Source organism: Pseudophryne corroboree, chromosome 7, assembly GCF_028390025.1.
Source record: "Pseudophryne corroboree isolate aPseCor3 chromosome 7, aPseCor3.hap2, whole genome shotgun sequence".
In the NCBI taxonomy this organism is placed as follows: Eukaryota; Metazoa; Chordata; class Amphibia; order Anura; family Myobatrachidae; genus Pseudophryne; species Pseudophryne corroboree.
This window is the reverse complement of record NC_086450.1, coordinates 294063668-294082216: the sequence shown is the minus strand read 5'-3', so window position 1 is coordinate 294082216 and position 18549 is coordinate 294063668. Positions and strand designations below refer to the sequence as shown.

Sequence of the window (18549 nt, the reverse complement as noted above, 5' to 3'; positions counted from 1 at the left end):
CAGGGCCCTGAAAATATATGTTTCCAGGACGGCTGGAGTCAGAAAATCTGACTCGCTGTTTATCCTGTATGCACCCAACAAGCTGGGTGCTCCTGCTTCTAAGCAGACTATTGCTCGCTGGATTTGTAGTACAATTCAGCTTGCACATTCTGTGGCAGGCCTGCCACAGCCAAAATCTGTAAATGCCCATTCCACAAGGAAAGTGGGCTCATCTTGGGCGGCTGCCCGAGGGGTCTCGGCTTTACAACTTTGCCGAGCAGCTACTTGGTCAGGGGCAAACACGTTTGCAAAATTTTACAAATTTGATACCCTGGCTGAGGAGGACCTAGAGTTCTCTCATTCGGTGCTGCAGAGTCATCCGCACTCTCCCGCCCGTTTGGGAGCTTTGGTATAATCCCCATGGTCCTTACGGAGTTCCCAGCATCCACTAGGACGTCAGAGAAAATAAGAATTTACTCACCGGTAATTCTATTTCTCGTAGTCCGTAGTGGATGCTGGGCGCCCATCCCAAGTGCGGATTGTCTGCAATACTTGTAAATAGTTATTGTTAACTAAAGGGTTATTGTTGAGCCATCTGTTGAGAGGCTCAGTTGTTTTTCATACTGTCAAACTGGATATAGTATCACGAGTTGTACAGTGTGATTGGTGTGGCTGGTATGAGTCTTACCCGGGATTCAAAATCCTTCCTTATTATGTCAGCTCGTCCGGGCACAGTGTCCTAACTGAGGCTTGGAGGAGGGTCATAGTGGGAGGAGCCAGTGCACACCAGGTAGTCATAAATCTTTCTAGAGTGCCCAGCCTCCTTCGGAGCCCGCTATTCCCCATGGTCCTTACGGAGTTCCCAGCATCCACTACGGACTACGAGAAATAGAATTACCGGTGAGTAAATTCTTATTTTTTTGTAAAAGGGTGACAGATTGTCATTTTTTTCATCAAAGAAACTACTGCTGACTCTTTGATCTATATACAGATATTTCTTTTTTGCAAGTGCATAAATATTATTTACCTACATATTTATTGCTGGACTTTTTTTTGACCGCTATAGCATTGTTTCCATTTTGCTTCTTCATATGTTAAACTGTTTGCTCCACTCGGCAAAACTGCTATTCATAGCTTCTTTACAAAAGCAGAAATTGCATGGTGATTTTGGAGTGCTCTGTACTCACTGCTAATTTGAAAACTGATATCGCTATATGTTTGTGAGTTTCACCAACTATCGCTCTTATTTTTTCACTTTGCTAGGCAAAGGCAACCAGGCTCTCTCAACCACTGTCCGCTATAATTATATGTAAATTCTGCTGCCTTCTATTATATATATATTATACAGTGTACAGCAGGAGGCGGACCCCTAACCTATTCTTTCATTTCAGTACTCTCTCATCCAAATACCGGTAAACTATTTCTCGGCAATGCTACAGTAACAGAGATCCCGTGCATGTCCATTGGACAGCAGAAGTACTTCTATTCTCGGTAATTGTCATTAACCACACACTCTAGAATTGGGCATTTACTGCCATATCTCACTGGCCATGCCCAATCTCGTCTGATCTTGGAAACAAAGCAGTGATTAGCCCAATCAGTACCTAGATGTGAGACCACTAGGGAATATTGGGTGCAGTAAGAACACTCCCTATCCAATGCAAAAAGCAGTAGTGTTGGAGTAACCACTGACTTTTACCATTTTTTCTGTCTACTCAGGTTGTGCTATACTTTGATCTCAGGTCTATACGCAGAAAATAAGTTTATACCAGGAGATAATTTAACAGAAGGCATATACTAAAGTCTGAATTATCTTGATTTGTGCCACTTTTTCTATTTCTACCCTTTCTGGCTATCCACGGATATTCTAACTTCTATACTTTCATGATATCCATTGATATTCCAGTTTAGATAATTTCACCTCAGGTGCACTTTAACAAATTTTTATTGAGATAAATGAGTTCTCTGAGTGTATTTACTCTCAGCTGATTAATAATTTATGATATTGGATGTGGAGGTGAAATTGCAAAACCTTATTCTTTGTGTACAAATCTTTTAGATTTTATTCAGTTAAAAGATAAGTTTTTAATTATTTTCATCAGTATTTATTTTTCTCTTCTTTCATATCCTTCCCCCTTTGTCCAAGCATGGGTCTCCAAGGCCTTGGAGAGATAGACGGACTTCGTGTATAGTGGTCTCCATTCCGGTCTCAGTGTTCATTCCTTATTACACCCACTCCATTCTATATTATTCCTATGAACAACATGACTGTACTGGAATTATGGCTCCACGATCCTGTGCCATACCAATCCTCACTGCTAGGTCACACCCCCACCAAATTTCCAGACCACCCACACACATTCAGAACCCAGCCAACCTGATCCCCATCTCCCCTGTCCCTTCCCTTCCTTTCTCCTTTGCACTCTGGAATGCTAGATCAATATGCAACAAGCTGCCAACCATGCATGACCTCTTTATCGCCCACTCTTTTAACCTTCTTGCCATCACTGAATCCTGGCTCTCCTTCTCTGACACCACGTTCCCTGCTGCCCTTTCCTATGGAGTCCTCTCCCCCCACTCCGTCAGCCCTGATGACCACCAGGGTGATGGAGTGGACATCCTTCTCTCCCCAAACTGCACCTTTCGTGTTATCACACCTAAGCCCCCCATCACCTTCTCCAACTTTGAGGTCCACACTATCCGCCTGTTCTACCCCATTCACCTCCTTGTGGCAGTGATCTACCGCCACCCTGGCCGCTGTTCCCCTTTCCTTGACAACTTTGCTGCCTGGCTTCCCCACTTTCCTCCGACCTTCCCTCTATCATCCTCAGTGACTTTTAACATCCCTATTGACATCACTAATGCAGCTTCCAGTAATCTTCTTGCCCTTTCCTCCGCCTTAGGACTTTCTCAATGGACCTCCACCCCTACTCACTATCTCGGCCACTCCCTTGACCTTGTCTTCACCCAACGATGTGATCTCTCTGATTTCTCAAACTCTTCCTTCTCTCTCTCTGACTACCATCTGCCATCTTTCACCCTCTCATCTTCCCCTCTCCTCTCCATGCCCAGACCCACCATCACCAGACGCAATCTCAGGTCTCTCGATCCCACTACCCTGTCCTCCCTCAAGACTTTCCTCTCTCCTCTTTCCACCATGACCTGTCCCAACCAGGCAGCCTTCTTCTATAACTCTAGCCTAACCTCTGCTCTCGACTCTGTGGCCCCCCTCTCCTCTGTCCCCCTCCGCCGCTCTAAACCGCAACCCTGGCACACCAAACTAACACGATTTTTACAAAAATGTTCACACTCCGCTGAACGCTTCTGGAGGAAATCTCATTCTCTGGCGGACTTCCTCCATTTCAAGTATATTCTTTCCTCCTACAGCTCTGCTCTTTCCCTCGCCATGCAATCCTTTTTCCAATTACTCATCTCTTCTCAGTTCTCCAGTCCACGCCATCAACATTCTCCTTCGCCTCCTCCCCTCCCATACTCCCTCACTGCCACTGACTTTGCCTCTTATTCATCTCCAAAATTGAGGAAATCATACACGATATCTCCTCCCGTCACCTCTCTACCCCCCTGCCCCCATCATCCTTCCCCTCCATATATCTCACCCTGTCATCCTTCCAACCCACTACAGACAAGGAAGTCCACTCCATCATCTTACCCCCCTCTTAACCTGCCCCTTGGACCCCCTCCCCTCCTGTCTTCTCTGCTCCCTCTCCCCCACTGCCTGCTCCTCACCTTGCTCACCTCTTCAACCTATCACACTCTACTGGCATCTTTACCTCACCATTCACACATGCTCTGGTCTTACCTATTCTAAATAAAAACAACCTCGACCCTTCATCACCCACTAGCTACCGCCCCATCTCTCTGCTCTCATTTGCCTCCAAACTACTTGAACAACTGGTTTACAGCTGTCTCACCAGCTACCGCTCTGACAACTCCATATTTGATCCACTACAATCTTGCTTTCGACCACTCCACTCTACTGAGACTGCCCTGGTGAAAGTCACCAATGACCTACTTTTGGCCAAATACAGGGGCCACTTCTCTCTGCTAATCCTTCTGGACCTCTCTGCGGCCTTCGACACCGTGGATCATACTCTCCTTTTCCACATACTCCAAAACATTGGCCTATCTAGCACTGTCCTTGACTGGTTTACCTCTTACCTCCCTAACCGCTCCTTCTCGGTGTCTGCCTCCGGCACCACCTCACATGCTTCCATCCTTCCTGTTGGTGTACCTCGGGTTTCTGTCCTTGGCCCTCTTCTGTTCTCCCTATACACCTCTTCCATGGGTGCGCTCTTTAACACTTCTATGCTGATGACACACAACTCTACCTCTCCTCTCCTGATCTGTCCTCTCTCAGGTTTCCAGCTGCCTCTCTGCCATCTTCTCTTGGATGTCTGAGCGCTCTCTGAAGCTCAACATGGACAAAACTGAACTCACTATCTTTCCCCCAGCCAGAGTAACACCCCCTACCAATATATCTATCACTGTTGACAACACCATCATCTCCCCTGTTCCCCAACTCAGCTGCCTGGGTGTCACTCTTGACTCCTCCATCTCCTTTGCACCCCACATCCAAGCTCTGGCGCAATCCTGACGGTTCCAGCTACGCAACATTGCTTGTATTAGGCCATTTCTCTCGCAGAGCACAACTAAACTTATCATCCACTCACTGGTCATCTCACGGCTTGACTATTGCAACGCTTTCCTCACTGGCCTCACTCCGCAGCTAGGCTTATCTTCCTCTCCCGCCGCTCCACTTCTGCTACTCCCCTTTGACAAAATCTGCACTGGCTCCCATTCCCCTACAGAATCCTCTTCAAACTTCTCACCCTTACATACAAGGTCATGTCTAATTTCTCTATCGTCCTAGTGGATGCTGGGGTTCCTGAAAGGACCATGGGGAATAGCGGCTCCGCAGGAGACAGGGCACAAAAGTAAAGCTTTCCGATCAGGTGGTGTGCACTGGCTCCTCCCCCTATGACCCTCCTCCAAGCCAGTTAGATTTTTGTGCCCGGCCGAGAAGGGTGCAATCTAGGTGGCTCTCCTAAAGAGCTGCTTAGAAAAGTTTAGCTTAGGTTTTTTATTTTACAGTGAGTCCTGCTGGCAACAGGATCACTGCAACGAGGGACTTAGGGGAGAAGAAGTGAACTCACCTGCGTGCAGGATGGATTGGCTTCTTGGCTACTGGACATCAGCTCCAGAGGGATGATCACAGGTACAGCCTGGATGGTCACCGGAGCCTTGCCGCCGGCCCCCTTGCAGATGCTGAAGTAAGAAGAGGTCCAGAATCGGCGGCAGAAGACTCCTCAGTCTTCTAAAGGTAGCGCACAGCACTGCAGCTGTGCGCCATTTTCCTCTCAGCACACTTCACACGGCAGTCACTGAGGGTGCAGGGCGCTGGGAGGGGGGCGCCCTGGGAGGCAAATGAATACCTATTTTGGCTAAAAATACCTCACATATAGCCTCCGGAGGCTATATGGAGATATTTAACCCCTGCCAGAATCCGTTAAGAGCGGGAGACGAGGCCGCCGAAAAAGGGGCGGGGCCTATCTCCTCAGCACACAGCGCCATTTTCCCTCACAGAAAGGCTGGAGGGAAGGCTCCCAGGCTCTCCCCTGCACTGCACTACAGAAACAGGGTTAAAACAGAGAGGGGGGGCACTAATTTGGCGTTAGAAATATATAAAAAAGATGCTATAAGGGAAAACACTTATATAAGGTTGTCCCTATATAATTATAGCGTTTTTGGTGTGTGCTGGTAAACTCTCCCTCTGTCTCTCCAAAGGGCTAGTGGGTCCTGTCCTCTATCAGAGCATTCCCTGTGTGTGTGCTGTGTGTCGGTACGTGTGTGTCGACATGTATGAGGACGATATTGGTGAGGAGGCGGAGCAATTGCCTGTAATGGTGATGTCACTCTCTAGGGAGTCGACACCGGAATGGATGGCTTATTTAGGGAATTACGTGATAATGTCAACACGCTGCAAGGTCGGTTGACGACATGAGACGGCCGACAAACAATTAGTACCGGTCCAGACGTCTCAAAAACACCGTCAGGGGTTTTAAAACGCCCGTTTACTTTAGTCGGTCGACACAGACACAGACAGGGACACTGAATCCAGTGTCGACGGTGAATAAACAAACGTATTCCTTATTAGGGCCACACGTTAAAGGCAATGAAGGAGGTGTTTCATATTTCTGATACTACAAGTACCACAAAAGAGGGTATTATGTGGGATGTGAAAAAACTACCGTAGTTTTTCCTGAATCAGATAAATTAAATAAAGTGTGTGATGATGCGTGGGTTCCCCCCGATAGAAAATTATGGGCGGTATACCCTTTCCCGCCAGAGGTTAGGGCGCGTTGGGAAACACCCCTTAGGGTGGATAAGGCGCTCACACGCTTATCAAAACAAGTGGCGGTACCGTCTATAGATAGGGCCGTCCTCAAGGACCAGCTGACAGGAGGCTGGAAAATATCATAAAAAGTATATACACACATACTGGTGTTATACTGCGACCAGCGATCGCCTCAGCCTGGATGTGCAGAGCTGGGGTGCCTTGGTCGGATTCCCTGACTAAAAATATTGATACCCTTGACAGGGACAGTATTTTATTGACTATAGAGCATTTAAAGGATGCATTTCTATATATGCGAGATGCACAGAGGGATATTTGCACTCTGGCATCAAGAGTAAATGCGATGTCCATATCTGCCAGAAGATGTTATGGACACGACAGTGGTCAGGTGATGCAGATTCCAAACGGCACAAAGGTGTATTGCCGTATAAAGGAAGAGGAGTTATTTGGGGTCGGTCCATCGGACCTGGTGGCCACGGCAACTGCTGGAAAATCCGCCGTTTTTACCCTAAGTCACATCTCTGCAGAAAAAGACACCGTCTTTTCAGCCTCAGTCCTTTCGTCCCTATAAGATCATATCTGCCCAGGGATAGAGGAAAGGGAAGAAGACTGCAGCAGGCAGCCCATTCCCAGGAACAGAAGCGTTCCACCGCTTCTGACAAGTTCTCAGCATGGCGCTGAGACCGTACAGGACCCCTGGATCCTACAAGTAGTATCCCAGGGGTACAGATTGGAATGTCGAGACGTTTCCCCTTCGCAGGCTCCTGAAGTCTGCTTTACCAAGGTCTCCCTCCGACAAGGAGGCAGTATGGGAAAAAAATTCACAAGCTGTATTCCCAGCAGGTGATAATTAAATTACCCCTCCTACTACAAGAAAAGGGGTATTATTCCACACTATATTGTGGTACTGAAGCCAGAAGGCTAGGTGAGACTTATTCTAAAAAATTTTTTGAACACTTACAAAGGTTCAAATCAAGATGGAGTCACTCAGAGCAGTGATAACGAACCAGGAAGAAGGGGACTATATAGTGTCCCGGGACATCAGGGATGCTTACCTCTATGTCCCAAATTTGCCCTTCTCACTAAGGGTACCTCAGGTTCGTGGTGCAGAACTGTCACTATCAGTTTCAGACGCTGCCGTTTGGATTGTCCACGGCACCCCGGGTCTTTACCAAGGTAATGGCCGAAATGATGATTCTTCTTCGAAGAAAAGGCGTCTTAATTATCCCTTACTTGGACGATCTCCTGATAAGGGCATAGTCCAGGGAACAGTTGGAGGTCGGAGTAGCACTATCTCGGATACTGCTACAACAGCACGGGTGGATTCTAAATATTCCAAAATCGCAGCTGATCCCGACGACACGTCTGCTGTGCCTAGGGATGATTCTGGACACAGTCCAGAAAAAGGTGTTTCTCCCGGAAGAGAAAGCCAGGGAGTTATCCGAGCTAGTCAGGAACCTCCTAAAAACAGTGCATCATTGCACAAGGGTCCTGGTAAAAATGGTGGCTTACTACGAAGCAATTCCATTCGGCAGATTTCACGCAAGAACTTTTCAGTGGGATCTGCTGGACAAATGGTCCGGATCGCATCTTCAGATGCATCAGCGGATAACCCTATATCCAAGGACAAGGGTGTCTCTCCTGTGGTGGTTATAGAGTGCTCATCTTCTAGAGGGCCGCAGATTCGGCATTCAGGATTGGATGCTGGTGACCACGGAGCCCAGCCCGAGAGGCTGGGGAGCAGTCACACAAGGAAAAAATTTCCAGGGAGTGTGATCAAGTCTGGAGACTTTTCTCCACATAAATATACTGGAGCTAAGGGTAAATTTATAATGCTCTAAGCTTAGCAAGACCTCTGCTTCAAGGTCAGCCGGTATTGATCCAGTGGGAAAAACATCACGGCAGTCGCCCACGTAAACAGACAGGGCGACACAAGAAGCAGGAGGGCAATGGCAAAAACTGCAAGGACTTTTCGCTGGGCGGAAAATCATGTGATAGCACTGTCAGCAGTGTTTCATCCCGGGAATGGAAACTGGGAAGCAGACTTCCTCAGCAGGCACGACCTCCACCCGGGAGAGTGGAAACTTCATCGGGAAGTTTTTTTCCACATGATTGTAAACCGTTGGGAAATACCAAAGGTGGACATGATGGCGTCCCGTCTGAACAAAAAACGGGACAGGTATTGCGCCAGGTCAAGAGACCCTCAGGCAATAGCTGTGGACGTTCTGGTAACACCGTGGGTGTACCAGTCGGTGTATGTGTTCCCTCCTCTGCTTCTCATACCTAAGGTGCTGAGAATTATAAGACGTAGAGGAGTAAGAACTATACTCATGGCTCCGGATTGGCCAAGAAGGACTTGGTACCCGGAACTTCAAGAGATGCTTACAGAGGTCTTATGGCCTCTGCCGCTAAGAAGGGACTTGCTTCAGCAAGTACCATATCTGTTCCAAGACTTACCGCAGCTGCGTTTGTCGGCATGGCGGTGGAAAGCCGGATCCTAAGGGAAAAAGGCATTCCGGAAGAGGTCATTCCTACCCTGGTCAAAGCCAGAAAGGAGGTGACCGCACAACATTATCACCACATGTGGCGAAAATATGTTGCGTGGTGTGAGGCCAGGAAGGCCCCACAAAGAAATTTCAACTCGGTCGTTTCCTGCATTTCCTGCAAACAGGAGTGTCTATGGGCCTCAAATTGGGGTCCATTAAGGTTCAAATTTCGGCCCTGTCGATTTTCTTCCAGAAAGAATTGGCTTCAGTTCCTGAAGTCCAGAAGTTTGTCAAGGGAGTATTGCATATACAACCCCCTTTTGTGCCTCCAGTGGCACTGTGGGATCTCAACGTAGTTCTGGGATTCCTCAAATCACATTGGTTTAAAACCAGTCAAATCTGTGGATTTGAAGCATCTCACATGAAAAGTGACCATGCTCTTGGCCCTGGCCTGGACCAGGCGAGTGTCAAATTGGTGTTTTTTTCTCAAAAAAGCCCATATCTGTTTGTCCATTCGGACAGGGCAGAGCTGCGGACTCGTCCCCAGTTCTCTCCCTAAAGGTGGTGTCAGTGTTTCACCTGAACCAGCTTATTGTGGTGCCTTGCACCTACTAGGGACTTGGAGGACTCCAAGTTGCTAGATGTTGTCAGGGCCCTGAAAATATGTTCCAGGACGGCTGGAGTCAGGAAAACTGACTTGCTGTTATCCTGTATGCACCCAACAAACTGGGTGCTCTTGCTTCTAAGCAGACTATTGCTAGTTGGATGTGTAATACAATTCAGCTTGCACATTGTGTGGCAGGCCTGCCACAGACAAAATATGTAAATGCCCATTCCACAAGGAAGGTGGGCTCATCTTGGGCGGCTGCCCGAGGGGTCTCGGCTTTACAACTTTGCCGAGCAGCTACTTGGTCAGGGGCAAACACGTTTGCTAAATTCTACAAATTTGATACCCTGGCTAAGGAGGACCTGGAGTTCTCTCATTCGGTGCTGCAGAGTCATCCGCACTCTCCCGCCCGTTTGGGAGCTTTGGTATAATCCCCATGGTCCTTTCAGGAACCCCAGCATCCACTAGGACGATAGAGAAAATAAGAATTTACTTACCGATAATTCTATTTCTCGGAGTCCGTAGTGGATGCTGGGCGCCCATCCCAAGTGCGGATTATCTGCAATACTTGTACATAGTTACAAAAATCGGGTTATTATTGTTGTGAGCCATCTTTTCAGAGGCTCCGCTGTTATCATACTGTTAACTGGGTTTAGATCACAAGTTGTACGGTGTGATTGGTGTGGCTGGTATGAGTCTTACCCGGGATTCAAAATTCCTCCCTTATTGTGTACGCTCGTCCGGGCACAGTACCTAACTGGCTTGGAGGAGGGTCATAGGGGGAGGAGCCAGTGCACACCACCTGATCGGAAAGCTTTACTTTTGTGCCCTGTCTCCTGCGGAGCCGCTATTCCCCATGGTCCTTTCAGGAACCCCAGCATCCACTACGGACTCCGAGAAATAGAATTATCGGTAAGTAAATTCTTATTTTCACTGCTCTCTACATCTCCAACTCCTCTCCCTTCATACTCCCTCCAGCCACCTACGGTCGACCAATGACAGTCGCCTCTCCTCTACCCTGGTCACTGCTTCCCATGCTCAAGTTCAAGATTTTGCATGTGCTGCACCCATTCAGTGTAAAACGCTCCCCTGCTCCATTAGATTTCTCCTGACCATGCAAAGCTTCAAACCGGCACTGAAAGCCCACCTATTCATCAAAGCGTACTTTTCCGATGCATAACCTAGTCCTGATGCTGCTCCTCCATCCCCCTGCCTCATGCCTTCCAATGATTCCCTCTCTAAATTGTTGCCTGCTGTGGAAAAATAGGATTTTAAATACCTACCAGTAAATCCTTTTCTCGTAGTCCGTAGATGATGCTGGGGTCCACATTAGTACCATGGGGTATAGACGGATCCCTTGGGAGCCATGGGCACTTTAACAGTTTAATAGTGTGGGCTGGCTCCTCCCTCTATGCCTTTCCTATCAGACTCAGTCTAGAAACTGTGCCCGAGTAGACGGACATACTTCGAGAGAAGAAATACATAGATAGTGGGGAGAGTCACACCAGCTCACACATAACAGAAAACCAAGCTAACAAGCTTGAAACAATTCAGCAACGGCTGAACAACAGTACTTAACCAAGTAACAATGCAGTACTTAACTAAGTAACAAATGCATGAAAACGTTGGGCAAGCGCCCAGCATCCTCTATGGACTACGAGAAAAGGATTTACCGGTAGGTAATTAAAATCCTATTTTCTCTTACGTCCTAGAGGATGCTGGGGTCCACTTTAGTACCATGAGGATGTACCAAAGCTGCCAGTACGGGAGGGAGAGCGCGGAGGCTCCTGCAGAACCGATTGACCAAACTTTAGGTCCTCAGAGGCCAAAGTATCAAACTTGTAGAACTTAGCAAACGTGTTCAATCCTGACCAAGTAGCCGCTTGGCAAAGTTGTAAAGCCGAGACACCTGGGCAGCCGCCCAGGAGGAACCCACTTTACGAGTAGAGTGGGCCTTAACAGATTTTGGACACGGCAAACCTGCTGTAGAATATGCATGCTGGATAGTGAACCTGATCAAACGAGAAATCGTCTCCTTAGAAGCAGGACATCCGACTTTCTGTGACGAGAAGTTCTCTTCACATAATTCTTCAAAGCCCTGACAACATCCAAGGATTTTGAAGTAAGGAGTCAGTAGCCACTGGCACCACAATGGGTTGGTTTATATGAAAAGCCGACACAACCTTTGGAGGAAATTGCTGACGCGTCCTGAGCTCAGCTCTGTCTTCATGGAACATCAAGTAGGGGCTCTTCCAGGACAATGCCCCCAATTTCGACACACGTCTAGCAGATGCCAATAGTGTGACCACCTTCCAAGTAGGAAACTTGACCTCAACCTCCTGTAAAGGTTCAAACCAGTCCGACTGCAGGAACTGCAGCACCACATTAAGATCGCAAGGTGTCGTTGGAGGCACAAAGGGAAGCTGGATGTGCAGAACCCCTTTCAAGAAAGTCTGAACCTCAGGGAGGACCGCCAATTGTTTTTGGAAGAAAATGGACAAGGCCGAAATTGTCAGCGTCCGGGGTCTTACTGGAACGCTGGGGCCGCGGGGCGGGCTTCACGGGCGGCTGGGCAGCGGCGGTGGAGGGCTACGGCGCTGGGTTCAAGGGTACAGGCAGCGGTAATGGCGTTGAGGGGGTCCGCTCGTGGCGGCGGGACGCCGCTGCAGCAGCTTGCTCTCGCTAAACCATTGCCTAGGAGACCAGGGGCAGTGAGCAGCATGTTGTCAGAAAAGGTCTGCATTACTGGGCGCCGCCATGTTGGAGACCAAGTTTCTGACATAATTCCTGTTCCTAGTTTTCCAGCCAATCCAGGGAGACTTCTTCCTATAAAAGGGGGCTGGTTTAGGACAGGGACGCCAGTGCTTCAAGTTACAACCCTGTTGTTAGGTGCTTTAGCCTGTGCTCCCAGGATTCCTGCTGTATTCTGGTACTTCTAACCCTGCTTTGCCAGTTCTCAGTTGCTGCTGCAGTTTTCCCGTTCCTAGCCTGCTGCTGCCCGTGGAGACACTCTTGGAAAACCCGGTTCAGTAAGACCCTTTGGGCACGGATGACCCCGGGTCTCTTGCCTCGTCCTCCAAGCCACAGTCCGCAGATTCTTGCTCCAGCCAAGTCCTCGAACCACCATTCACAGTCCTCAGCTCGTTATCTCCAGCTTCATCTTTCAAGCCACAGTCTACAGTTCTCAGTCTCCAGTCACGACCCAAACTACCGTCCACAGTTCTCAGCTCCTCTACTGCAGTTTCATCTTATAAGTCACAGTCCACGGTTCTTGTCTTCAGCCTCGTTTTACTCTCACTCACAGTTCCACAGTTCTTTGTCTACGACCACGTTCTCAAGTCACCGTTCATCAACCTCCGTTTTCTACCTCTGCTCTGTACATAATAAATACTTTCCATTGACTCTCAAACTCTGCCTACATCCTTCATTGCTCTGTATCCATGCAAAGGAACTATATCCAACCCCCTCATTTCTCTGACGTCCTAGTGGATGCTGGGAACTCCGTAAGGACCATGGGGAATAGCGGCTCCGCAGGAGACTGGGCACAAAAGTAAAAGCTTTTAGGTCACCTGGTGTGCACTGGCTCCTCCCCCTATGACCCTCCTCCAAGCCTCAGTTAGATTTTTGTGCCCGGCCGAGAAGGGTGCATGCTAGGTAGCTCTCCAGAGCTGCTTAGAGTAAAAGTTTTAAATAGGTTTTTTTATTTTCAGTGAGACCTGCTGGCAACAGGCTCACTGCATCGTGGGACTAAGGGGAGAAGAAGCGAACTCACCTGACTGCAGAGTGGATTGGGCTTCTTGGCTACTGGACATTAGCTCCAGAGGGACGATCACAGGTTCAGCCTGGATGGGTCCCGGAGCCGCGCCGCCGGCCCCCTTACAGAGCCAGAAGAGCGAAGAGGTCCGGAAAAATCGGCGGCAGAAGACGTTCCTGTCTTCAATAAGGTAGCGCACAGCACTGCAGCTGTGCGCCATTGCTCCCAGCACACTTCACACTCCGGTCACTGAGGGTGCAGGATGCTGGGGGGGAGCGCCCTGAGACGCAATAAAACATGTTTAAACCTTATATGGCTAAAGAAATACATCACATATAGCTCCTGGGCTATATGGATGCATTTCACCCCTGCCAGTTTTCCTAAAAAAAGCGGGAGAAAAGGCCGCCGTGAAGGGGGCGGAGCCTATCTCCTCAGCACACAAGCGCCATTTTCCCTCACAGTTCCGCTGGAAGGAAGGCTCCCTGACTCTCCCTTGCAGTCCTGCTACAGAATCAGGGTAAAACAAGAGAGGGGGGGCACTAATTGGCAGAAAATACATATACAGCAGCTATAGAAGGGAGAAACACTTATATAAGGTTATCCCTGCATATATATAGCGCTCTGGTGTGTGCTGGCAAACTCTCCCTCTGTCTCCCCAAAGGGCTCGTGGGGTCCTGTCCTCTATCAGAGCATTCCCTGTGTGTGTGCTGTGTGTCGGTACGATTGTGTCGACATGTATGAGGAGGAAAATGATGTGGAGGCGGAGCAATTGCCTGTAATAGTGATGTCATCCCCTAGGGAGTCGACACCTGACTGGATGGTCGGAAGGAATTACGTGACAGTGTCAGCACTTTGCAAAAAATCTGTTGACGACATGAGACAGCCGGCAAATCAGTTAGTGCCTGTCCAGGCGTCTCAAACACCGTCAGGGGCTCTAAAGCGCCCGTTACCTCAGATGGTCGACACAGACCCAGACACGGATACTGACTCCAGTGTCGACGGTGACGAGACAAACGTAATGTCCAGTAGGGCCACACGTTACATGATCACGGCAATGAAGGAGGCTTTGAACATTTCTGATACTACAAGTACCACAAAAAAGGGTATTATGTGGGGTGTGAAAAAACTACCCATAGTTTTTCCTGAATCAGATGAATTAAATGAGGTGTGTGACAAAGCGTGGGTTTCCCCCGATAAAAAACTGCTGATTTCTAATAAATTATTGGCATTATACCCTTTCCCGCCAGAGGTTAGGGCGCGTTGGGAAACACCCCCTAGGGTAGATAAGGCGCTCACACGCTTATCAAAACAAGTGGCGTTACCGTCTCCTGATACGGCCGCCCTCAAGGAACCAGCTGATAGAAAGCTGGAAAATATCCTAAAAGGTATATACACACATATTGGTGTTATACTACGACCAGCAATCGCCTCAGCCTGGATGTGCAGTGCTGGAGTGGCTTGGTCGGATTCCCTGACTGAAAATATTGATACCCTGGATAGGGACAGTATATTATTGACTATAGAGCATTTAAAGGATGCATTACTATATATGCGAGATGCACAGAGGGATATTTGCACCCTGGCATCAAGAGTAAGTGCGTTGTCCATTTCTGCCAGAAGAAGTTTATGGACACGACAGTGGTCAGGTGATGCGGATTCAAAACGGCATATGGAAGTTTTGCCGTATAAAGGGGAGGAGTTATTTGGGGTCGGTCTATCAGACCTGGTGGCCACGACGACGGCTGGGAAATCCACCTTTTTACCCCAGGTCACCTCTCAGCAGAAAAAGACACCGTCTTTTCAAACTCAGTCCTTTCGTCCCCATAAGGGCAAGCGGGCAAAAGGCCACTCATTTCTGCCCCGGGGCAGAGGAAGGGGAAAAAGACTGCAGCAAGCAGCCTCTTCCCAGGATCAGAAGCCCTCCCCCGCTTCTGCCAAGTCTTCAGCATGACGCTGGGGCTTTACAAGCGGACTCAGGCACGGTGGGGGCCCGTCTCAAAAATTTCAACGCGCAGTGGGCTCACTCGCAAGTGGACCCCTGGATCCTGCAGGTAGTATCACAGGGGTACTAACTGGAATTCGAGACGTCTCCCCCTCGCCGGTTCCTGAAGTCTGCTCTACCAACGTCTCCCTCCGACAGGGAGGCAGTATTGGAAGCTATTCACAAGCTGTATTCCCAGCAGGTGATAATCAAGGTACCCGTCCTACAACAGGGAAAGGGGTATTATTCCACGCTGTTTGTGGTACCGAAGCCAGACGGCTCGGTGAGACCGATTTTAAATCTGAAATCATTGAACACTTACATAAAAAGGTTCAAATTCAAGATGGAATCACTCAGAGCAGTGATAGCGAACCTGGAAGAAGGGGACTATATGGTGTCTCTGGACATCAAAGATGCTTATCTCCATGTCCCAATCTACCCTTCTCACCAAGGGTACCTCAGGTTTGTGGTACAGAACTGTCATTATCAGTTTCAGACGCTGCCGTTTGGGTTGTCCACGGCACCACGGGTCTTTACCAAGGTAATGGCCGAAATGATGATTCTTCTTCGAAGAAAAGGCGTCTTAATTATCCCTTACTTGGACGATCTCCTGATAAGGGCAAGGTCCAGGGAACAGTTAGAGGTCGGAGTAGCACTATCTCAGGTGGTGCTACGTCAGCACGGGTGGATTCTAAATATTCCAAAATCGCAGCTGATTCCAACAACACGTCTACTGTTCCTAGGGATGATTCTGGACACAGTCCAGAAAAAGGTGTTTCTCCCGGAGGAGAAGGCCAGGGAGTTATCCGAGCTAGTCAGGAACCTCCTGAAACCAGGACAAGTGTCAGTGCATCAATGCACAAGGGTCCTGGGAAAGATGGTGGCTTCTTACGAAGCGATTCCATTCGGAAGATTCCATGCAAGAACGTTTCAGTGGGATCTGCTGGACAAATGGTCCGGATCGCATCTTCAGATGCATCAGCGGATAACCCTATCTCCAAGGACAAGGGTGTCTCTCCTGTGGTGGTTGCAGAGTGCTCATCTTCTAGAGGGCCGCAGATTCGGCATTCAGGACTGGATTCTGGTGACCACGGATGCCAGCCTGAGAGGCTGGGGAGCAGTCACACAGGGAAGAAACTTCCAGGGCTTGTGGTCAAGCATGGAAACGTCTCTTCACATAAATATCCTGGAACTAAGGGCAATTTACAGTGCCCTAAGTCAAGCAAGGCCTCTGCTTCAGGGTCAGTCGGTTTTGATCCAATCGGACAACATCACGGCAGTCGCCCACGTAAACAGACAGGGCGGCACAAGAAGCAGGAGGGCAATGGCAGAAGCTGCAAGAATTCTTCGCTGGGCGGAAAATCATGTGACAGCACTGTCAGCGGTGTTCATTCCGGGAGTGGACAACTGGGAAGCAGACTTCCTCAGCAGACACGACCTCCACCCGGGGGAGTGGGGACTTCACCCAGAAGTCTTCCACGTGATTGTAAACCGTTGGAAAAAACCAAAGGTGGACATGATGGCGTCTCGTCTCAACAAGAAACTAGACAGATATTGCGCCAGGTCAAGGGACCCTCAGGCAATAGCGGTGGACGCTCTGGTAACACCGTGGGTGTACCAGTCAGTGTATGTGTTCCCTCCTCTGCCTCTCATACCCAAAGTACTGAGAATCATAAGAAGGAGAGGAGTAAGAACTATACTCGTGGCTCCGGACTTGGTACCCGGAACTTCAAGAGATGCTCACGGAGGACCCGTGGCCTCTACCTCTCAGAATGGACCTGCTCCAGCAGGGACCTTGTCTGTTCCAAGACTTACCGCGGCTGCGTTTGACGGCATGGAGGTTGAACGCCGGATCCTGAAGGAAAAAGGCATTCCAGATGAAGTCATCCCTACCCTGGTCAAGGCCAGAAAGGATGTAACCGCAAAACATTATCACCGCATTTGGCGGAAATATGTTGCGTGGTGTGAGGCCAAGAAGGCCCCTACAGAGGAATTTCAACTGGGTCGTTTCCTGCATTTCCTGCAAACAGGACTATCTATGGGCCTAAAATTAGGGTCCATTAAGGTTCAAATTTCGGCCCTGTCAATCTTCTTCCAAAAAGAACTGGCTTCAGTGCCTGAAGTTCAGACGTTTGTCAAAGGGGTACTGCATATACAGCCTCCTTTTGTGCCTCCAGTGGCACCTTGGGATCTCAATGTAGTGTTGAGTCTACTAAAATCACATTGGTTTGAACCACTCACCACTGTGGAATTGAAATATCTCACATGGAAAGTGGTCATGCTGTTAGCCCTGGCTTCAGCCAGGCGTGTCTCTGAATTGGCGGCTTTATCATGTAAAAGCCCTTACCTAATTTTTCATTCAGACAGGGCAGAACTGAGGACTCGCCCTCAATTTCTCCCTAAGGTGGTTTCAGCGTTTCACATGAACCAGCCTATTGTGGTACCTGCGGCTACTAGGGACTTGGAGGACTCCAAGTTGCTGGACGTAGTCAGGGCCCTGAAAATATATGTTTCCAGGACGGCTGGAGTCAGAAAATCTGACTCGCTGTTTATCCTGTATGCACCCAACAAGCTGGGTGCTCCTGCTTCTAAGCAGACGATTGCTCGTTGGATTTGTAGTACAATTCAGCTTGCACATTCTGTGGCAGGCCTGCCACAGCCAAAATCTGTAAAAGCCCATTCCACAAGGAAAGTGGGCTCATCTTGGGCGGCTGCCCGAGGGGTCTCGGCTTTACAACTTTGCCGAGCAGCTACTTGGTCAGGGGCAAACACGTTTGCTAAATTTTACAAATTCGATACCCTGGCTGAGGAGGACCTGGAGTTCTCTCATTCGGTGCTGCAGAGTCATCCGCACTCTCCCGCCCGTTTGGGAGCTTTGGTATAATCCCCATGGTCCTTACGGAGTTCCCAGCATCCACTAGGACGTCAGAGAAAATAAGAATTTACTTACCGATAATTCTATTTCTCATAGTCCGTAGTGGATGCTGGGCGCCCATCCCAAGTGCGGATTGTCTGCAATACTTGTATATAGTTATTGTTACAAAAATCGGGTTGTTTATTGTTGTGAGCCATCTTTTCAGAGGCTCCTACGTTTATCATACTGTTAACTGGGTTCAGATCACAAGTTGTACGGTGTGATTGGTGTGGCTGGTATGAGTCTTACCCGGGATTCAAGATCCTTCCTTATTATGTACGCTCGTCCGGGCACAGTATCCTAACTGAGGCTTGGAGGAGGGTCATAGGGGGAGGAGCCAGTGCACACCAGGTGACCTAAAAGCTTTTACTTTTGTGCCCAGTCTCCTGCGGAGCCGCTATTCCCCATGGTCCTTACGGAGTTCCCAGCATCCACTACGGACTATGAGAAAT

General features: G+C 48.9%; 1 protein-coding gene and 1 pseudogene across 4 annotated transcripts in view; both read left to right on the top strand.

Moving 5' to 3' along the window:
- EEF2KMT (eukaryotic elongation factor 2 lysine methyltransferase) overlaps positions 1–18549 on the top strand; it is a 203547-nt gene that overhangs the window by 98691 nt on the left and 86307 nt on the right. The gene's annotated exons all lie outside the window — the stretch shown is intronic.
- LOC134946232 (5S ribosomal RNA) lies at positions 1506–1624 on the top strand (annotated as a pseudogene).